General features: G+C 43.3%; 1 long non-coding RNA gene across 1 annotated transcript in view; it reads left to right on the top strand.

Annotated features, from left to right (window-relative positions):
* LOC106738246 (uncharacterized) overlaps positions 1–23,824 on the top strand; it is a 260,965-nt gene that overhangs the window by 225,687 nt on the left and 11,454 nt on the right. The gene's annotated exons all lie outside the window — the stretch shown is intronic.

The raw sequence follows: 23,824 nt of genomic DNA, 5'->3' as shown, positions 1-23,824 counted from the left end.
TGGTACTGCTCCCTGGATATAAACATGTCCTCATCTTCCTTGTACATTTGGGCTAGGGACAGACATTCAAAAAGCCTGAGCCTGAATTGATTCAATCTTTGCAGGTTAGTATAACTGCCTAGGCTGAATCAGTTTGTAACCATACAGACGTCCCCTCTGGACTGAAAAAATGCAGGCACATGCCCGCAGTGGCTCAAGGTAGAAGCTGGGGGGAGAGGGAGGGGGCACTATAGCAGCCTTCCCTCCCCTTCTACAGTGCTGAGCTGAGGTGGGGAAGGGCCAGGCTCGGGCAGACAGTCTGATTAGGGAGGGGTCCCCCCTCCCCCCCCGCCCTGCTTCTTGATAACAGAGTATTTATCAGTTCTGTCATTAGCATTTAGCAACTCATCAGAAAATAAAGACTCGCTCATTAGCTCAATCTCTTCTTAAACAGCTTTTTCCAAAGAAGGAATGGAGGGACATTGTTGATGTCCTGTTGATTAGCTCCAAAAAGCCCTAAGCGGATACTGTCCTGTTTGCCTTACACAGACACCTCTCAGCATTAGGTAGCATACCACATGCTGGCTACGGTCCATGCTGTGGGAGAGAGGAGGAAGGGATACCTGCTTAAGCAGTGAGTGGTAGGGAGGGTGGGGGGTACAGGGAAGCCAGACAGACCCTGCTGTGCTTGAAAGGCTGTGCTGGAGCTCCAGCCAGGGAGCAGAGGGCAGTGGGGGCACCCAGTCCAGAGAGCATGCCGGGATGCTGGGGGACTCTAATTTAACTTAAACCAGGAAGGGGTCTGGGGCAGACATTACATAAACTGGTTTAGCCCAAATCAATTAAGTCTAATACTACATTCAACCAGGTTTATCTCACACCTGTTTCAGCCATTTTCAAACTGGTTGATGTGCACTGAATATCTGTTCTGTTACAGGTTTAAACCAATTCCTGATCACTTAAACTAGTTTATATGTAATGTCTGTCCTTAGCCTTGAGGAGCAACATGATTCGTGTTGGTGAACCTGATGAACTGAGCACTCCATTAACCCTATTCCCTGCCAGTGTAAAAGGACCTCAAAGTGGCTATAATCACGATTCTCCCTGCCACCATTGCATAGAGGGGCTTTAGTGTGACTCGCATTTGGAAGCTGCTAATAGACTTCTGAAAATGGCTGACATCAACTTGGCTGCAGCATCGTGGCAGCTCTTGTCCTTCCCTGAGCCAATGGATTTTTATGTTGTGTCACGTCTACAGATGGGTAGATAATGGCATAGCCCGATTCGTTTCAGCCCTCTGTAAAACATACTTTGTCCAGGATCATTCTCTGCCATCATGCTGCAATGGACCGAGGTTAGTGAGGTGTCTTTCAGGCCTTTGGGAAACAAGAAAGCATGTGGATCTTAAGTGACAAGCCCCAAGTCTCTAATGCTCAAGGTAGTGTATGTAGCATGGTGTCTTAAGATATCTCACCAGTGATTTCTGCTTTACCATGAGGAGGGCAAACCAAACTGCAGAAGGCCATTTTGAGTTATGAACTCCTAATCTCAGGCCTAAGCCTTTGAGGTTGCCTAAAAAATGTTTGGGAATAGCCCTTTTCCTTGGGTCTCTCAAGTGTATTTTAATTACCTTTGCAGCCGCAGGATGTTGGCCACTGTGGTCGCCTGCTTTACCTGTGGTAGGTTAGGATGTTACGTCTTGTGGTTGTGTCAGGGTTAACTGCGTAGTTTTGCTAAGAGGTCAGACAATGGATTTGAATAGGATGGTTTGGATAGGGATGATCCTGCCTCAGGCAGGGGGTTGGACTAGGTGACCTCTGGTCCCTTCCAGCCCTACTTTTCTATGGTTTCTTTTAATCTCAGGCAGTGCTGAGGCCACAAATGATGTGGATGCCTTGCTAGTCATGGCACTGATCTAAAAAGAAAAGAGAGGAGGTATCAGATGGTAGACTTTGCTCAGACAGGGTGGAAAGATCTTTCTTGAGTGTTTGAGCTCTACCATTATCCAGATTCCAATAACAACATTGTTTTCCTGACTTGAAAAATAAAATAAAATAATCTCATTTTTTTTCCACCCTGCAAATGACATAAGGAAACATAGATTGGAGAGATCAAAGGGAAGGAAAATGTCAGGCTTTTTAGTTTCCTAGTGTAACACTGCCTTTCTTTCACTGGTACATGCCTTTTTGTAGATACAAAATCTAATACTGCAAGTTACTGTAGTCAGTGCTTAAGGTTAAACAATGAATAGCCTCTCCCTGCAGTTCCAAGTACATTGCTTCAGCATAATCAGGAAAAATCATCCTTTGCAAACGAAAGCTTTGGTGTGTGGAGGAGCTTTAGTTCCAAATCTAGACAGTCTACAATGAAAATGAGTTGCCCACCCTCTTACCCCAGGGTGAAACCCTGGCCCTTTTGAACCAATGGGAAAATCTCCCTTTGACTTAGGATCCAGCCTGGTGCCCAAGGGCCGCAATGATTTCACGTATTAGACATCTAAGTGGTACCTGGGCACGTAGCCCTGAAAACTGGGTCCTCCTTTTCCTTGACATTTTTTGTGATTTAGTCTTAAGGCTAAAGTGAAGGTGCATTACAACATTTTTCTAGGACTCAAGCAGAGTGGAATAGGATTGCATTTAGAGGCTTATGTGCCAGTTAGCTGGAGTAGGATCTGGCCCCTGCTGTCTAAGCTGTCTGCATTGCTTTCTCAGCAGTCTTGCTCTGTACACCTCCAGAAACACTAATATGATAAATGGCAGGCTCATGCCTCTATGGGAGGATGAGTGTAAGCCCTGGGCTACCCCCTTGGAAATATTTTTCTTCCCAGCCGGCATCATTTCAGGTTTTAAAGATGAAAAGCGTGTGCAAGAAACCAGCATCGCTATCAGGGTCAATCTGTATTTCCCTTTATCGTTTAGCGCCTGAACTAGCAAAACATTCCTCTTAAACTAGAAAGCAGGGTAATTAATTCACCACTGGAGCTTTCCAGGACCAGTCTCCTCCTCTTCCTGGGAAAGTATGTTCCCTTGTTTAGAGAAGACCACCTCTCAGAAGCCACAGACGAAACCTGTTTTTTCAGTGAAACACAAAACACACAGCTGCTTACAAATCTCAGTTTTTCTTAGTATGAGGCATATGTGCACTTTTTACATGTGGGAGACGCACATATTTTGATGTGGCTCTTGAACAGGGCCTCAGTATAGGGATAGTTCGTCTTTAATTTATAGTTAGACTGGAACTAGCCATTCCAGGAAAATATTTTTTGTGGTTCTTGGGCAAGAGTAGGGGAAAAAAAGAGCTCTATGCTAAACAGAAACATTTTAGACTATTCAGTGCAGACTTATGTCCCAAGTACGAGAGCAACATTAGTCAAGAGAAGAGTCACAGAGGCGCTGATCCTAAAGCTGATTCTTCTGCTTTTTTTCTTTTTTATTTAAAGACTCTCATTCATTTTTTCCAACCTTCTTTACTTCTGGCTGTTGCTCCGAGTTGTAATTATAGCATTTTTATTTTTATTTTGAGCAATTTTTTATGATTAGTAGAAAGAGCGGGTAGAAGTCTATGCTGGTATTATGCAAGAGGGCAGATTAATTGATCAAAATGTCTTCTTCTGGCCTGAAAATTCATGACTCCTCAGGGCTCCTGGTAAAACTTGCGATGCTGCTTCAGACTGATACAGAGATTCAGCCCTTTACATCCCACATTTTTGTTAATAGTCTAATGTAATGTTTCATGAACATGCAGTACTTGCAGCAGACCACTGATTCCCCTCGGACCATGTTCAGGTATTGCTTCTATCTCGATGATGAAACAATATACCTCCTGAATCATCAGCGCCGTGTCGTGGAGCATCTTGGTGTCCCACACAATTCTTCCATCCAGGTATTGTGACCAAGCCCAGCCCTCCTGTGTTTGTGAAGTGTCACAGTCTCCTGTATTGCCCAGTAGGATCCAGTCTTGGTGCCTACCAGTGTGGTAACTTAAGCGCCTGCTCTTGCTTTGGCTGAAGTGGTTAGTCTCATTCCCAAAGCTCTCCTTGCCTCAGATAGCAGCCTAGGGCTGCAGGGTGTATTTTGTCTAGCAAGGAGATGGATATCAGCCCAATGTCAGCAAATCAGAAGAACAAAGACAAGCTTGTAAGGACATTTTCTGGAAATACCTTTATTACCCAGCCTTCCCTTAGCTTCATTGCATTCAGACTTGTTTATGCATGTGACACTAGCTCAAAAATAGCTTTATGCTCACTGTGCTGCTTTTATTTTCTTTAGACTTCAGATGCCTAGGGCCTGGTCCAAAGTCTACTGGAACAAATGGGACTCTTTCCACTGCTTTCAGTGGAGTTTGGATCACATTCCTCGGGAGGGTCACGTTCATTTCCTCCTAAAATTACAAAGCAGCTGAAAATAGATGGCATCAGATTAGCTTATTCTTGAAAGATTTGTAAGATGATCTCATGAAGTCTGACAAATCAGATGTCTCTAGATCAATATGTGGATGCTCTGTCTCAGATGGACTTTTTGGAGGGTTACTCATCTCAGGTAGAAAGGCATAATGAAGATCAAGTTTTGCCTTTTGATGGCTTCTATTTACAGCTTTTTTTTCACCAAACCAATTTCAATAACTAATACACTTGGGAGGCTACAGTCTTTCATTATTTTACAAGGAACACCATAATCTACAAGCGCTGTCTCCCTAAATATGGTTGCAGATAGGGAGAAAATGTTTCTACCACAGGGGTGGGCAAAATGCAGCCTGGGGGCCAGATGCGGCCCACCAGGCTATTCTATCTGGCCTGCAGGGCCCCTAAAAAATTTAGAAAATTAATATTTATCTGCCCTGGGTTGCCTGTCATGCGGCCCTCGATGGCTTGCCAAAACTCAGTAAGCAGCCCTCCACCCAAAATAATTGCCCGCCCCTGCTCTACTGCTTTTGTCACCACCATAGAAAGGCAAATGCTATATTTATAATTGCACCGACTTGTTAGGAACCGATGTTTGCAGTTTCTGCTGTAAGTAAGTACCAATAAAGCCAGCTAGACACTGGCTGTGTCTACACATGTGCTTTATTGCAGAGTAGACTAATTAGCTGCAGCGTAAAGGGTCACTGTCTACACATGAGACAGCGTCAGGACACAGTAAATTAATTTATGTCACAGTAAGATAGTAGGGACAGTACTATCTTACATGGGGGTAATTTACTGTGATTAAATGCACGTGTAGACACTGACTGTGGGCATAAATTGCTCCCAGATAGCCCAGCCAGCTGAGTGCCAGACTCCTGCCTGCCTCCTAGTCACATGACCCTGCACTTTCAGCACCCTCGTGACCCAGCCAGTCCTTCTGCCACCCAACGCCACCACCCAGAGCCTGGGGCTGAGCAGCCCTGATATAAATTGCTCTGCCTGCCCTGACTCAAATTGCTGCTGTCTGGGGTACACATGTAGATGCTGCACCGGGGAGTAGCTTTCTCCAGCTCAAACTGCACTGGAGTTTATTGCTCTGAATTAATTACATGTATAAACGTACCCACAGTAACCCATTGCAGCTGTCAAATAGTCCTGCGGTCTAAAAACCTGACCCAATATTCCTGGATGTTAGTGGGAATCTTTTCCTTGACTTGCATGAATATTGGCTCAGGCTCAAGACTCACACTCCAAATGCCATTATGGAGCTAGGAATACCTGACCTCATTAATGCCCCAGTCGCTGGGCTCACATGCCATAAACTTCTGGGAGTTTTATATTAGTAATTATGTTAGTAATTGTGATACCTAGTGTGCTGAGGCACTGATTTTTGACTGGAGCCACTGGCTGTATTAAAATACAAATGTATAAGAGCAGCATGTTCATTTTCTGCTGCGTTGGCTTATTTCTGGTCTTCCTGAAGAGTTAGATTGTCACCCCACAGCTGTCTCTCCCTATATTTTGTGACAGTGGCAGGTGCTGGAGTAGGATAGGAAAAATTTCAATGATTTTATTTAAAAAAAAAAATCTCCCTAAATGAAATATTACTCAAATGTTGAATTTCAGAAAAGGTTTTGACCACCTCTTTTGAGTTCAGCAATTTAAATAATAATCATGAATACCTTCTAGACTGGTCATGCTAAATTTGTTACACAACCGATTGCTATTGTAAAACTGTTTAAATAGATATGCCAGTCTCCCCGCAAAGAGGAAATGGGACAAGGCTGCTTAGATAAGAAGAGTATGATGGATGGTGGAACAGGGGATTTTAGCAAATGACAAACTGAATGTGAGTCAGCTTTATGATATTGCATTGAAGGAAACTATGTTGGGTTCAATGACAGAAATAGTGTGTCCCTTTAAAGGAAAGCACCCAGAATTTTTTGCTTTCCTCAGCACTGTTTGCTATGCTGAGTTCAGCTTAGGGGTTATTGTCACTTATTTTGGGAAGAACAAGTGACAAACAGGCAGCCTGGGGAAGACAGCACACATGTTATGGAAAACACGTTTATTTGTAGGTGAAAGGGAGAAGTGAACACTCCTAGCAAAGAGAAAGTCTTTAAAGGCTACCTCTTTAAAGCAAGAGTCTTGAATGCCCATGTAGACACTTTAATAAGGGTTTTTCTATATCACTGCAGTGGTGGGGCCCAGCATACCCTGCCTATGAAAGTCCTCTGGCATGCTCCAGTCTGAAGCTTGTGTAGCTGCTCTGGGCTTGCCCCAGCACTTGCTCTCCTATCCTGGTTGTCCATGCTCGTATAGTTTTGTGTACTCACCAGTTATGGCCTTGCTTGGGGCAGTTGAGCTATGATGTCTTCAATAGTGTCCTCAAATGCTCAGAGGTGGTATAGATACGAATAGGCCAGAAAATAAGACGTTTCAACCCAAATGTCCAAGAAATGTCAAAGTGTGCATGTTCTGCATTGGGTTTCCTGGATTCAGACCTAGCATCTGGTTTTAGTTTTGATCCGGAACAGGAAGGGGAATGGTATTGATTTGTATATGGGCAAAAGACAATAAAAATAGTCTTTCTTGGGGTATTTTGTCCTAAGACAGCAATGGCTGGGTTTTTTTGACGGGGAAGAGGATACTAGTCTATCCTCTTAAACAGTACATTTCTGGAGATTTGCCATTTGATGATGAATTCTCTCTAAATTGCTAGCAAAAATTCAGCAATTTTCAACACAAAGCTTGTATCAGATTCTGCCTTTTAGCACAACTGAACATCCCACCTTAAATCACTTCTAGATCCTGATACAGCTCTCTACAGTCCTTTTCTAGTTTAAGAATGGCAGTTAATCATACTCCTTAGTCAGAGATGAGCAGTGTTTAAGTTGATGCAAAAAATACCTAGGCTAAATAAGAAAATAAGTTAAATAAGTATGAGCTATTTACCAAAAAAGCTACAAAATGAATTCCAGGCTCTCGTTTTCTACTGTCAGCAAGGCAACACATTCAGAGACCCCCGCTAGACCATTATATTAACTGAATGGGAGACAGCCCCACTGATGTGGCAGAAAACTACTTGAAATAAGGTGAGGCGCACAGTCCAAATCAAGGCAGCACTGGCACAGCGTTGCGCTGTCATGTCACCTTGTCTTACAGAGGGATGCTGCAGAACGTGATTTGCAGAGCGGCAAGGTGACACGATTCAAAGCAGTCTGCCGCTCTTTCGGGAAACAAACCCCAGGAAATTTGGTATTTGGATCAAATCTCCATGGTTGTTTCATTTCAGATAACACATTCTGTTTCCCCATTCTTAGCAGCAGATGGGAGCTGATGAGATGCCAAACAGAGCAGGAATAACAAAAAGGAAAAATAGGTTTATAATCACAGAGCACTGAGGCCTTCTTGGCTCGCTAGGCTTCATCGTAGCCCAAAAACACCCTGCACTACTGCAGAAAGCAGGCTCTTACAGATCTGCCAGCCCTGGCTTTCTGGAAAGATGAGCTTTAGTTTTGGCTCAGTTTATAGTTCTTTTCAGTTATCTGTCCCACACTTGCGGAGGTGTGAATTTAAACAGCATCATACATAATGCATTGCAAACCTCCATTTTTTTTAAACACATTGCTTTTTTTTTTTTTTTTAATATATCACTTTTTTTTTTAAACATATCACTTCCTTAAATGACTACAGGAACAAAATGTGCTCTTGCAGCTTCAATAAAGGAACGTAGGTAGCTGTTAAAGGGGAGAAAAGTGCTGCGACTGGAGGCGGAGGGTAGAGGGCAGAGGTATATGAGCAGTTATGTAACGATGACCTACAGAATTTGCCCATTGAGATTGGTTATGACCTTTTGTCTGGGAACCGCTCCGTGTGATGCGTTTTTTGGGGTCCTCCATGGTCCTCCCAGTTCTTTTCCCTTCTTTCCATATTCTACCCTAAAATGTGCTGCTACCCTGAGGAGACGCTGCTTTTGAGTCATCCAAAGGAGGATGCTTAAGTTATTACAAGGAAGAAGGGAAGGTTTGTGTCTAAGGCACAGGGCTTGAGAGATCTGGCTTGACTGCAGAGCTGTGCAGGGATTTCCTGTGCGATCCTGCACTATTCACTGAATTCCTCTGTGTTTCAGTTCAGGTAAAATAGAGAGGTTTTCTTTCTTTTGCCCTTGTGAAGAGTAGGCTGCCAGTTCATCTGGGAAGAGACAGTGTCTGACTGTGTAGATGTACGATGCCAAACACAATGGGACCTTGGTCTAGGTTGCAGTTCCTGGGCAGTACTGCAGCACTACTAATAGTGGAAAAATCTGCAGAGTCTCTGACAAGAAAGGGAACGGGGGTGATTTTTGCTTGTCAGGCTTTTGCTTCCTAAAGGTAGTGGGAGCTATTGCAGTCGGTGCAGGGAAGACACAACAGCATGGACTTCAGTGAGAGCTAGACAACCCGCAAGGATCCCATGGACGTGGGTTGCTCTAGCTCAGGCGTGGGCAACCTGTGGTATGTGCGCCACAAATGGCATGGGCAGCCTCTGGGTTTGGCATGCGGCACACCAGGGAGGGGAGAGAACAAGCAACATAGCATTAGACAGGGCAGGCAACAGGAAGCCGAGAAGCCAACCAGACAGGTGAAGGGTCTTGGAACAGCGCTCAGAGTGTGTGGCACTAATCTGTGGACAGGTGACAAAAAGTTTGGCTCCCACCACCTATCCTGTGCTGATGCCTGTAAGGCACAAAGACATCATGTGCTGCAGTCAGGCTCTCAGTGCAGTGTGGACCCATGGGAAGTATAGGACCTACCAGAAATGTAGTGAAGAGTCCCTAGCATGAGACACCATAGTCCATTTCCTGCATAAGGGCTGCGTGAGATTTGCTGGAGTTGGGATTTCAGTGAAGCTCAGGTTATGTTTATCAGTCTCTGCAAATCTGGTGAGGGTAGGCCGAGTTTTATGCAAGTCTGGGAGAAATTCGGAGTGTAGCCACGCTGAATTATGATTTTGGATAGAGAATAGGGGAAATTTGGTGGTTTAAGCAGATATATTTTTTGCCATGCCAAATGCCTCTAAGCAAGGGTTAACATCTCAATGTCACCAGCAGAGCTGCCCACCCCAACTCGCTTAGTTTGCCCTTCCATTGTTTGGACTAAACCTTCCCAGATTTACTTACTTCCTTTTGATGTCTGGCAATGTTTGTTTATTAGCGCCAGTGGACTGTGCTCACTCTAAGTAAGGCTTTGACTCAGTCCCATTCTCTGCCTTTCCTCCTCCCTTCACGGCCCTGTGAGCTGATAAACTTCAGGACCCAGCTTTCAAACCCAGCAAGGTTAAACATGAACTTATTTTACACCTGCCTGCCTCCCCAGCAAATTGAGCCCAGAGGTAGTTATAGAGACAGGAGACCCCTTTTATAAAGCAGAGTAAATAGCAAAGGTTTTGTTCTAGGCTGAACTGATTGCTAGCCCTTTTTACATTCTGGAAGCAGGTTATTAACTCTGAAACAAAAAAAATATTGTAGGGAATTTCATGTTGGCCTAAAGTTATTGGTTCTTCCATTCAGAGACCCAAGAGCTAACTTGTATATCCGCCAACTTTATTACTCCGACTTTATTATTCTTCGACGTTAGCGCTGTTCTTGGGCTCTGCTCAGTATGTTAGAGAAATTCAGTTGAGAATATATACAGTATGATCAAGAGAAAGAATGGAGCAGTTTGGGAAATGGTAAGGGCTTTCTACCAAAAAATCCTTTAATATTATCTATCTATCTATCTAGATAGATAGATAGATAGATAGACAGGGTGTTTATAAAGTCCTTGTGCACCTTTAAACTTTAATAGCTTTGGATGTATGCATGATAGAAGCAAACTATAAACATTGATTGAAAGCATATTTCATTGTTTTAACACAATACGGCTCAAATTTCTAGACCTCAACATAATCGCCATCTTTCGTAATACATCGTTCAATCCGATTTTTCAACTCAGAAAACATTTTCCAGTTGCTGCTGAGTGATTTCATGAAGTGCATTTGTGATCCTTACCCTATGTTAAAAAACTTAATGAATATATATATACACACACACACACACACACACACACACACACACGTGTATGTATGTATGTGTAATACACACATGCACATTATATGTAGATCTTATTTTCATTCTAGTGTTTTAATGTTTCACAGAAAAAGCCTCCAAACTTTTCAGTTTTCAAAATATTTTCATGTTTTGATGTTTAAAACCTAGATTTTGCAGAGGAAGGAGTTTTGTTCTGGAAGGAGTAAGTTAAACCCCCCCCCGCCCCTCTCAATTATTAACTGTCCATTGAAGAACCAGACAGTATGAAAAAATATTAAAGTTTCTCGGAAAGTTTATTTCTTTTAGAAGAACTTTTTATCGTAAAATGTCTGCCCTCTGTCTCCCCTTCTTGGAAAAAAAAAAGACCAGATGTGGGAGTGATGTTTAATTACAGTCCTAATAACCAGCCTCCAGATCACACACCAGCAATGTGGTTCAAGTTCATATAAAATAGGGTTTGAAAGTCAGACCATAAAAAGAAGAGGTATTTGGATTTCTATTATTCTTTTTTTTGTCTACTAACATTCTCTTCATGAGGGATGATTAATTCTCGAATCATCCACTATTTGAGAGATCCTGAAATGTCTTGCGGTTGCTTGAATGTTCTGTGTGTGGATCTAATGGATCTTTAAGTTTATTTTAAAATTGCATTGCAGACGCACTTACCCACATTTTCCACCTGAAGTGGGACTGCCGTGGAGCAGCGTGGGGAGTCTTCCCCCCTCCAGGACCGCTGCTCCTCACGCCTTCTCCAGACAGGAATCACCCCAATCTGGGGAAAAAGAGAGGAGGCGCAGGGAGGGGAGAGGGCTGTTGATCCCACTCCTGGAAAGATTTCTAGTAGTGGACATTTCTCAAAAATGTCTACCGCTAGGGATGAATGCCTGTTCATACCCACAGCCAAGATCTTCAGGGAAATATCTGACAGTTATGGGTTTTTTTGTAGCAGCTAACACCATTGGAAACACTGTGCAACAAAAAACATAGATACCATTGGAAACTAATACTAAAAACAGAATTCCTTTATTTTAAATAAAATATACACCAGTACTGTCATCAGAATGATAAACAGGAATTGAACAATGTGGTTGTGTTTTTCTGGGCCAGATTTTAAAGCTATTGCTAAAAGTCTGGTCCAAAGGCTCTGCTCCTGTAACGAGGTCTATGCAAGTCAAGTGACCACTCAAAAACTCTTCATCAGCAGCTCTGAGCTGGTAAGGACCTTCTCCCAGAACAAAGCCGTACGCAGAATCAAGGCACATATTATAGGTAATCAAACCCTCTGCCCCAAATTCACTACTCACATGGAGATGTGGACTTTCTGCACTCACATAGAAGCAGTATAAAAGTATTCAGGACTACTTAATGTATGCTGTGAGGCACTGGTATTCAGAAGTCCATGTTAAGCAATGACAAATTGCTTGCTTATGTGGGGAAATGAATTGAAATAACTATTTCAGCTGTGATGCAGGATGTGTTTCCGTGTGAATCTGTAGAGACGCTTTTTCAGAATAAGAATGCTTATTTCAGTGGAACCGACTACAGCGGCTCTTCTGAAATGCATGAAGATAAGCACGGAAATAACTTAACGATACAAATGATTGTCCTTTTGGGTTCTGAGCTCCAGGTAGACTGGCCCCAAAGTTTCATACATTCAGAATACTGCCCTTTAACCATTTATTTACTCATGGAAGAGCAGCAGTGTTTGCATACTTTGCCTGTGCAGTCACTCGTTTCCCTTTGAAGATGTTTACTAATTAAATCAGAGCAAAGATGTAATGAAAGTTAAGCAACTTCAAACACTTGTTGCACACAGCAGTCCCATGACTACAAGCTTCAGAAGCTGCCATTAGACTGTCAATCTCAGCGTGTACCGCACAGCCCTTTTCTTAGTGGATTTTTTTTTTACTGGGTAGGCTAGCTAAGCATGCTTGCTTGTTGTACCAGCTCTTCTCTGATACTGGTTTTTATAGATACACTAGTTAAGAGTAGAAAAGATGCATCGCTTAATGGATATAGCAGAGGATTATGAGCTGAGACTTGTTCCCTCCGTGGCTTTTGGAAAGTGAATGCATTGCTCTGTTTCGATTTCCTCGTTTGCTGAAGATGGGATGGCACTACTGGAGATGAGCACCAACCAAAACCCCTGAGTATGAACACTATCAAATTTTGTGGTGTCCAAACCCAATAGCCCCTATTTTTATAATGGGATATAAATATCCATTAGCATTAGAATATTTATAATCCAAATCTTGCAGTCTGATCCACGCTCTATTATTTACCCAGTTCCTTGGGATTTAGATCACCAAGAGTTAATGTTTTCAGTGTGTGGAAAATGTCAACAGGAAATACGGGTGCAGTAATTTTATAGTCTGTTGTCTGGAATTGGCTCACCAAATAATGTAGTGCACACTTGTGCCCTCATGTTCTCTAGTCAGCTACAAATGTTACCTTAAACTTTTTTTAAAGGGTAATGTACTCTGTTCTCCATCTGAGGCACTTACTTAAATGTAAGCCAGAAGGGAGGGTAGAGTTGCACCTTAGACTAATTCAGAGATGCAGCAGATAAAATTGATGAAGTGAGCTGTTGCCTATGATAAGGCTTATGCATCTCTGAATTAATCAGTCTATTAGGTGCTACCCTGCTCTGCCTTCTGTCTTATTTATAAGACAGCTAACAACCTCTCTCTACTAAAATGTAAGATCGTCTTGGGGCTGTAGTTGCCCTCTCCATAATTTGGGTGTGATGTACATGTACCCATCCCAGTGGCTGAAAATGCCCTTAAATACCCTTACTTAAAGAACAAACCTTTTTGTCACCAGAAGTGACAAAAGCCAACGTACAAAGTGCTTGACTCAACACATCTTCCTAGTACTAGTAATAATTAAAATAATGATGTAAAAATGTTCCCTTTTATTTTCTAGCTGGGAAAGGTCATCAGCTTGAATGTATTTCATGTTGTGCATTTTTTTAATAAGTATTTAAAGAGAATTAATATTATTTGGCTTGTACTTGTCTTTGTGAAACTCTGTAACACATTAATCCATCTCTCTTGCCATGCATGTTGGCAACTCTGCTTGAAGAACTTCCTTTCAGTAGTTTCCATGGCTTTCTGGCCACTTTCTGGTGCACTTTTTGCCTCCAGTGGTTTTATGTGCTAGGCTGGTAGCAAAGGTAGGAGTTTGGAGAGCTTCAGGCTGGTGCAGGTACTTTTGGCTGTTGCCGTGTAACTCTGCTCGGGACACATCTATGCGATAGTAAAATGGTGCTGTTACTTTGAGGGAAGCTATAGGCCCAACATAACCTGTTTCTGGTTTTAGCAAAGTAGGGGAATTAGGGAAGTAGCAAGGAATTCTAGGAAATGAAAGGGTATACAGGTAGTTGTGTTTTTTTTTCTGGTTAGAAGTAGTAGTTGCTGGATAGGAGGTTCTTCTGGGCAAGTAAACCTGTACCGGCAGTGACTGCTCAGTCTCTCAACATAAAATATTTGGGGGATCTTAATTAGAGAGCAAGCAAGGGACAAGATGTGGAATGGCACCTATGGCTGAATAGCCTAAATGAAGGAGGAGGTGTATGAACTAAGGAGAGAGGTAGGAACTTTAGAGGAAGCGCAGGCTGTTCAGGGCCTGAGGAAGCCTGGGAGGAGTCATGAAGAGGAATACAGGTTTCGGTTTAGTGTCAGACTATTTGTGAGAAGACCTGCATGATAGATCTTTGGGGGGTCTGATTGTCCTCTCAAAAATCACATTAATATTCTGTTTTGAGTTGACTCTAAACTTTTCTAGAACATTTTGGTGAATCGAAAAAAGAAAAATAATATTTTGCCTCAAACAAGACATGCAGGCATTTCCTTACATTTGTTCTTTTCTGAATATTTTAAAAAAATTTTAAATACATTCAAAGTCCATTTTTTAGCAAAAGGTCATTTCAAACAATCAAAACTACCATAATGCAACATTCTGAGATGGTGATGCAAAACATTTCAGTATTTTGGGCTTTTCTTTTTCAGACAGCACAATTCAGTGACAATCAACTCTGGGTCACCAGGACTAGGGATAGGCATTCAAAAAGCCTGAGCCTGAATTGATTCAATCTTTGCAAGTTAGTCTAACCTGCTGAGATTGAGTCAGTGCAGTTGCAAACTGATATTTCTTCTGGATTGAGGAAATGCAGGCACATTTCCAGGGGGTGCTAAAGCAGCCCTCCCTTCCCTACCACAGTGCTGAGCTGAGGAGGGGTATGGCCAGGCCCTGATTAGGGAGGGGTATAAACCCCCACCCTGCCTGCACCATCCCAGGTTTTTCCCTCCCCTGCTTCTTCATACTGTCTGCAAACCTGACAGGTGAGGGAGCCAGCAGGGAGCTGATAACACAGTGTTTATCAACCCATCAACAAAACAAAAACCTCACTCATTAGTTCAAGCTCTTCTTAAACAGCTTTTTCCAAGGAAGGAATGGAGGGACATTACCAGCTGACCTGTTGATTAGCTCCAAAAAGCTCTAAGCTGACACTGTTCTGTCTGCCTTTGGACACACACACACACACACACACACACACACACACACACACACACACACACACACACTTAGCATTAGCTAGCATACCACATGCCTAGTGTCCATGGGACTGGGGTCTGTGGGAGATGGGAGGGAGGGAGGAGGGGATTTCCTGCTTGAACAGCAAGGGGCAGGGGGGAAGGAGGGTGAGGCAGGGGGAAGCCAGGCAGACCCTTCTGTGCCTGCATTCTCTGCCAGAGCTCAAGCTATGGAGCAGAGGGGCAGGGCCAGCCCTGTTCTTTGGATCAGAGAGCACAGCCCAGCCCAGTCCAGGCCTGCAAAGCATCTGGGATGCTGGGGGACTCTGGTTTAACTTAAAGCAGGAAGGGGGTCTGGGACAGACATTGCATAAACCAGTTTGACCCAAATCACTTAAGTCTGATACTACATTCAACCAGGTTTACCTTAAACCAGTTTCAACCATTTTGAAACTGGTTTATGTGCACTGAACTTATGTTCTATTACAGGTTTAAACCAGTTTCTGATTACTTAAACCAGTTTATATGTAATGTCTGTCCCTAGCCAAAAGGTTTTGGTAACCTTAAAATAGCATTTTTTTGATGGAAAAAAAAAAGGCTGGGCTGAAAAGGTTTGCCCAGTTTCACTCATGAGCCTTGGGTAGAGGGGTGCCCAACTGCATGCACAGGAGAAGCAGAGGACCTGGTCTGGGATGGCTGTGGGTTTGGGGCCTACTAAGTAAGAACACTTACTACAGAGCAGGTCCCAGGATGTGGCTTTAGAGAGGTTTAGGAATCTCTTTTATACCACACATTTGTATTAAGGAGATTCTTATACTGAACAAATATTTATTTAGCTCTCAGAGCATGAAGGGCAGATCTTTGGTTTTGTTTGACAACTTTTTTAACCCACACAAAGCACACTGGCTTGGCCTGAGCGTTGAGTGATATTGCCCATCCGCGAATGGGGGAGGCAGTGGGCCTAGTGCCAAGAGAGGTCATCCACCCTGGTTTTAAAATGCCAGTGGCTGCCAGTAACTTGTCTGTGGTTACACTTTCTTTGTTGGTCAACAGGAGTGGTAGAAATGGGTTTGATTCATACTAGGTTTATTTATCTAAGTACCTATTGGGTACAATCAGAGCCTTCAACCATTTGTTCATGATCACCTCTAGCAAAGATGTTTGGTGGTCCTGGAGATAACTCCTTAAAGCTATGTCTTCATTGCTAAAGGGAGAATTTCTTCTATCTTGACAGAAAAAGACTGTTTTTGCTGCAACAAGCAAATGACAATTTTTTATCAGACAAATACTTTAAAGCAACTTTGTCTTTCAGTGTTAACCTGTTCCACATAATGAGTGGAACAGAGTTGTGGCCTGTTGTGTAGAGGGAAAAATTGTTGAACTCTGGTATAATCTAGAATAATTATCCTATAATAAGTACTTGAGTTATATTGATATTGACTATCTCACACCAGTGTAGCTTTACTGGCATAAGCCTGGGGGAAAAAAACTTCTATTGATAGATCTCATTTTACTTACTAAACTGAATTAAGAGCACTTTATTAGTATCTAATATGAGCACCCATTTTTCTATCAGTACTTACAAAGATCCATTTTTTCTGGGTGTACATCAGTTGTTCCATGATCATTGAGTGTGTGTGTGTGTGTGTGTGTGCTGTAGTAAGTGGAACCTAATCATGGTAATTTAGCTCTTTATGAAAATGTCATAGGTTACTTCGTTGTAGCTTCTGCACTTGAAATGGTAAGTTATATCAGGTCCCCATCGTTCAGGCATTCCAAACACCCATTCCAGTACAAACAGGCACTTCCAGAATGTCCTGTTTATACAAGGCTGCAGATAGGACCGGAAAAGCCATATTTCAAGTTGGTGAAAACAGGGTTTTAAAAATTTACTAATTTCCCACCACCAGTCCTTTAAAGGGCTTGTTTTAATGAGCCTGGTTCACCCATTCTTACATGCTATATCAGTGTACTGCCATGCCAGCAAAGTTTCAGATGATGCCAGACCTTACAGTCCTGGTAAAATATTCCAGCTGCATGCATATTAGGCTGCTTTGTTTGGGTCCCTTACTTGGGGCTTATGTACTCCTAAGTTTCCCTTGGTCTGACTAGGCACCAGCCCTTTATTACCTCAAGTCCTCTCTGAAGTGATGTGTCAGGGCTACTGCCAGTCCTTGAACTCACTACACATTGCAACATAAGATTTTGAGGACATTTAATAACATTACCCAGCATTCATAACTGGGATATAGACTGATGTGTGTATAGATAGATAGATAGATAGATAGATAGATAGATAGATAGATAGATAGATAGATAGATAGATAGATAGATAGATAGATAGATAGATAGGGGCTGGAAGGGACCTTGCAGGTCGTTGGGTCCAGCCCCCCCCACTTTAGGCAGGAAGACAACTAGGGTTAGGTGACCCCAGCAAGGTGACTGTCTAGTCTCTTGAAAACCTCCAGGGTAGGTGACTACACCGCTTCTGGAGGGAGTTTATTCCACAGTCAGACACCCTGACTGTGAAGGAGTTTTTCCTGGTATTAAGCCTGAAGCAGCCTTCCAGGAGTTTATATCCATTGGTCCTAGTCTTCCCCAAGGGTGCCCTAGTGAACAGTTGTTCACTGAGCTCCTGATGCACTCCTCTGATAAAGCGATAAGCTGGTATCAAGTCCCCTCTGAACCTTCTCTTCTTTAGGCTAAAGAGGCCCAGGTCCCTCAGCTTTTCCACGTATGGCTTGCCTTGCAAGTCGCTGATCACACGGGTGGCTCTTTTCTGGACCCGCTCAAGTTTTTCCATATCCTTATTGAAGTGCGGCATCCAGAACTGGATGCAGTGCTCCAACTGCGGTCTCACCAGTGCTGAGTACAGCGGGAGTATCACTTCCTTAGTTTTACACGAGATGCATCAGTTGATGCATGCCAGCATGTTGCTTGCCCTGCTGACCACCGCCTCGCACTGATGGCTCATATTCATACTATAGTCAATCGCTACCCCTAGGTCCCTTTCAGCTGTGGTGCAAGTCAAGCTATCACCACCAATCCTATATGTATGTTGAGGGTTGTTTGTGCCCAGATGGAGCAGGTTACACTTGGAAGTGCTAAACTTCATCTGGTTCCAATCTGCTCAACTCTTAAGCCTGTCGAGGTCTGCCTGTATCTGCAACCTATCAACTGGCGTGACCACACTGCCCCGTAACTTGGTATCACCCGTAAACTTGGTCAGTGAGCTTTTCACTCCTGAATCCAAATAATTGATAAAGATGTTGAAAAGCACCAGTCCGAGCATGTACCCCTGAGGGATACCACTGGCCACTTCATGCCTGGATGACACAGATCTGTTCATGAGAGCTCTCTGGGTCCTACCATGCAGCCAGTTTTCCACCCACTGACTGTCAAGCAGTTGAGTCTGCAATCTTCCAGTTTTCCCAGAAGGATATGTGGGATACTAGATCAAAAGCCTTTTGGAAGTGTAGGTATATAACGTCTATCACGTCTCCTGTGTCCAGGTGGCGAGAGGCCTGATTGTAGAAGGATCTCTCTCTCTCTCTCACACACGCACACACACATGCACACACACTGCTAACCTGCATTATAGTGAAATAGAAAGAATTGTAGGTATGGCCAAGTAACAAATGAGCATGACTCCCTCTCGCTGGTCACACCAACCTCCAGAATAGGGAAAAACTGCCCCGGTGAGCTTTTCATTTGGCTATGGCACCCAGGTATGGTCTCTTTAATGCAGCTATTTAAGCTGTTCTTGGTTCATCCAGACACAGGAGAAGCATACAGCATGACATTCCTGTAGGCTTGTCTATACTGTGTACAAAAAATTCTTGCCATAGGTGACCTAAGACATGAGGAAGAACAGCAAGCAAAATCCTATGAAGACCAATGTTAGTTTTCATGTGTTAGCAGTTTGAGGTAAGCTGTAGGCTCCATTTGACGTGCTAACATATGTGACAACCGAACGATGTCTTCTCTTCATTAGGATTGTAACATATGATAAAAAGACACCTTTTAAACCCTACTGTGTAGCCCTATGGCAGCAAACTGGAGAAACACAAAGGTTCTGACTTTGCTGCAAAAAAGTCATGTTTCTTTTACAGCAAATACCTAATTTGTGTCAGCTGCCTCCTTGTAAAATCTGAGCAGATACCAAGTTCCAAGGTCTTCATTAGATTTTACAAGAAGAGAGATAATGTGCATTAGTTATTTCTCTCTACAAACACTATCATTTTGGGCAGTGAAGACAAAGCCCATTAGATACTGTGGCTGGGTGGCTTAGTGTTATTTACACCAAGGGCCTGGCCTCCAGATATAAATCGGGTAGACATAGACATTCTGAAATCAGACCTGAATTTCCCGAAATAGATAGTAACCTGATTTTTAGCTTAAGGGGGGGTCATGCATAGGATGAGTAAAACATCACACAAGTAGCACAATACTATGGATATTTATGATTAACCAAGAAGACATGAAGTACCACCCAAGGTGGTGATGAATCGGTGGGCTCATCTACACATGCCCCTATGGCTCCTTTGTTGCTGTGCTATCATTTAGCACTTTCTTTAAGAAGTACTTAATGACGGTGCAGGAACAGCCATTACAGTGCCATGCCAGCGATGCACGATTATTTTTAGCCACTACATTGCTGTAGCTTTGCGCTACAGCAAGGGAGTGCATCACCACGGTAATGTAGCTTCAGCATCATGGTTTTTGCCCACCAACACTACGTCACCATAGCACGTTGCTACGGTGTAGACGTGCCCAGTGAGTGCCTAATACTGTCAGGTTAGCAGGCACTACTGTGTATATTTTGGGGCAGGTTTCTGAAGGTAGGCATGTTCCATTACATCTGTGTATCAATTCCTGCCATGGACTCACGTAGGAGAACCAGGTAGCAGAGGAATTAAAGAAGCTGAAATGTTGTTAGCTGAAATACTTGTATTTTTAAAAGTGATATGAATCTGAGCGGTGCTAACAGTCTCAGATCTGCACTATGCAGGATGCAGGCTTATCAGTCTCTTTGCAGAGAGAGATTCAAAGCATTACCCAAGGATCACCTCACCCACCAGAGAAATGCAGCCATCTCGAGAGTGACATGAGGCAACTGCTAAACAACACCTAACTATATTGCACAGCGGTACTTAAAAGGGATTGAAGTGATAGGGGAAGAATCTAGCTTGTATTGACACATTTATGCCAGTCCGGTGTAAATCAGTGGAGAGGAGGGCCAACTATTCAGAGTCAGCTTGGCAGCTGATGTAGAGTGGATTAATGCTGCATTCATATGAAGCCTCTAAGGATCTGTCTCTTAGTCTATGTGAGTGGAAATGATGGAGGTGAAATTATTAATGATACGACCCAAAAGAGTGCATGGCACCTGATAGGTTCCACGAAGATGTGGTGTTAGCCCAAGGAGCTCATAACTTAAATTCACAATAAAGGCAATAACAATGCAACCAGACTGAAGCGGAGAAAGGAATAAGCTGTAAAAGGGGAATAAATTTGCAAGAACCGGCTTGAGTGAGGAAGAAAAAGTGGGAGTGAAATACCATTTCTAACAGATGGACGTGCCATTTGCCAGGGCAGAGCTGTGCTTGGGAGAACAATGCATTGTATATGGTTGTGACTTCAGCACCCTGCTGGGGAGCACAGAAGGTGAATTGTGGAAGTCAGAAGTGCAAGATCAAATAGTAGAAAACTGTTTTCCGGGAATGTCTATGCCTGCCTGTCTGCCCTGGGGCTCTTGTTACATTCCTGCAGGAAGGCATGCTTGAGAGGCCTTCCGGGTATAGAGGATGGAAGATGCTTTGGGGAAAATTGGGAAATGCCTCTAAAACAGTCATACAACACAGGCAGATCAAATAGGGGAGGCCATTAATGTCTGCAAAACCCTCCCATAGTAACAGCATATGTGGTGGCTTTTTTGCATAGCAAATGTACTGGCACTTTTGTTGGGAAACCTCCTGGTTGGGTGTACAAATGAAAAGTCTGGCACAATGGGAATGCGCAGCAAAGCTAAAAGGCTTTAAAAAAACAGGTCAAGAGCTTGTGGTGATAGCATGGCTTCATTCTTGAGCAGGGAGTCCTCTCTTCACAGAGCACTGAATGCACGCAGGAATTAACTTGCACAATAGCCACTGATAAATCAGGCTTATTCCCATTTCATAGATTAGAAGACTGAGAGTGTGCCTTTCTGAAGTGCTGTGTAGGGACACCCATTCTAGCGGTGGTACCAAAAGCTATGGTATCACTGTTTTAATACAGTTTTGGCTTGGGCTAATAATTAATCCAGCAGAGATGCAGAGTATATGCTAAGCATTTCTGCATCATGCTAGTTTGTACTATGCAGAGAGATCTTGAGACGGGCTGATCAGGTTTGCTGAAAAGCGTGTCATTAGGAGAGAAGGGATGAAACTATTTGGTCTTTCTGATCATTTTATTTATATGAAAACAAACAAGACAGCCCTGGGTCCAGGCTTCCACTGATGTTAAACAGCATTGCTCCACTAAACTATGGCGATGTATACCATTCACATCCCATGTTAGGTCTGTTCCTGATTGCATTCTTAGTTCTGAGATAACACTAAAGGTTCGTACCAAAGGGGGAAGAGGTTTAAATTCATGCAAAACTATTTATGGATGGGGCGAAGCAAACAAAGGAAATGGAATCGTATGAGCAGATCGACCGTGGCGCGTCTATAAATGCACTGCTTTAAGAGCACTTTGAGAGATTGTGAGATAATTTTAGGGAGTGAGCTGTGAGGCAGGAAAGACAAAAGAATGAAAACCTGCATTCTGGTTAGGGTGTGCACTTGAATTGCTTTAAAGCACTGTGGCCAAATCTGTGCTTTGAAGGCCTGGAAGTCATTTAACCCAGTGACTCTTCAAGGCAAAATGCACAGGCAGCATTAGCAGCAGGACTCAGGATGCAAGCTGCCTCCCTGCCTTGCAGGGGATGCCTGTCTCACTAGGCTGAAGACACGTTCCCTCTTGCTTGCAGTTCAGGCCTTGTGAGTCTATCACTTTTGGTTGCCCAGCGGGCCAGCTTCAGCAGGAGGGATGGGGGATGCTCTTAGCCTATACCCTGGTGGTGGCAGTACTTTCCAGGAAAGTGAAGATTCAAATCTTCTCAAATGGAAGGGGCTTCAAGTGAAGTCTTCTGCTTCCTGGGCACTTTATCACTAGGCTTTAGGGCTAAAGGGCAGCTGGGCTCTCCTTTTCTTCCCCACTTCACTTTACATTGAAACCACTGCAGCTGTCAGTTTGCTGTCTGCGTGAGTTGTATCCCGACAGGACAGAAACATTTAAGGCTAGAGAACACTCCTGGGATAACCAGCCAGAGGTGAGATGGGATTTTTTTTTTGTGAGCAGCTATGGGTGAATTTCTGGTAGGTGGAATTGGATCTGGGCTCTACTTTGGATGTTATTCATAAGACTAAAACTGCTTTTGCTGACAGTAAGGTTGGTTGCAAGTTGCTGGTCTGTTTGATGAAGATACTTAGGGCATGTAGACTTGGCCTTAATTAAGACTCCCCTTCTCTGCCCTGTGTTGTATGGCAAGACCAGAGCTGAGGCACACCCTTTAGTAGGAAGTGTCCCATTTAGAAAGCTGTCCTAGTGCTCTAGCCTTTTGTTTCAGCTGACAGCCTCTCTTAGCAGTGCTTGCTATGGCGCTGATGATTCACATGTGAATTTTAAAGTAAAAAAAAAAAAAAGAGATGCTACCTATTTTTTTCCATATCAAACATACCGTTCATTATTACAAAAGGATGAGGGCTCATTCTCTGCAGGGTAAAACCATCATGTCTCATAGCATCAAACCAAAAAGAAGTTCCAGTAGGGCTGCAGATAACTCCATGTTTCTGTGGCCCTGGAGACCAAGTCTGGTCCTGTATTTCTTTCATGGATAAAAATGGGAAATATCTATGCAGGGTTCTTCCTTCTGTGTCCTGCCAATAGGCTTCAACTCTCACCTATAGATGCGGGAGGGTTGTTCATACCTATTGCATCTCCCTGTTGAGATGACCATAAGACATCTCAGTTAGGACCCCATGGACACAGTAGGAAGGCTAGTGGGATTTCAGCAGGGCCTAGATCAGGCCACTGTAGTGGCTTTGTACTATAGATACTGGTGTCTGGGAACTGGGCTGAGGTAGGCCTTCAGTACAGCGATGACCAAAGTATAAAAGCCTAGATGATCAGGTATTGATTATTAAACAAATTTTATATAGACTGACTATTATTACCCATACTATAGTATAGGTAGTAAATCTCTGTCATTGTTGATCATCTTGGCTGTATTGAGTTCCAATTAAATCTGAAACCTTCATTCCTCGGAGGAAACCTTTCTTAGTTTGTTGGTGAAAAGGCAGTCTTTGCTGGTCATACTATTGGTATAAAAGCATATGTGGAAGGGGAGAGGCAACCTAGCCTGTTTCAGTTATGAGGCCCAGATTCCCAAAGGGCTCTAGGTGTCTGTCTCCCACTGATTTCCCAATGACTTCAATAGGAGGGGGGCATCCTTGAGGGTCTGGGCCAGGGTTGCCAGAGATGGCCCATCACTTCACGGTTCTAAAGCTAGTATTTAAAAATGGCATCCAGGAGATTGCATGTAGCAATAATGACGGTGATATGTCAATGCAAGTAAAAACAATACAAATGACTAGAATATTGGAAGGATTGTTGGGGAAAAAAGCCAGACAGTGACACTGAGCCTTGGAAAGAAATGTGGAGACAGGAGGGCAGGAGTTGTTACCCAGGACCGAAAGGAACTCTGAGTTGGCAGCTCATTGATGGAGATTTCTGGTTATTTGCTTATTTTAAACA

The sequence above is a fragment of the Alligator mississippiensis genome, chromosome 3 (assembly GCF_030867095.1).
Source record: "Alligator mississippiensis isolate rAllMis1 chromosome 3, rAllMis1, whole genome shotgun sequence".
NCBI lineage: Eukaryota > Metazoa > Chordata > Crocodylia > Alligatoridae > Alligator > Alligator mississippiensis.
Note: the sequence above shows the minus strand (reverse complement) of the source record. Positions and strands in the feature narration are given on the sequence as shown.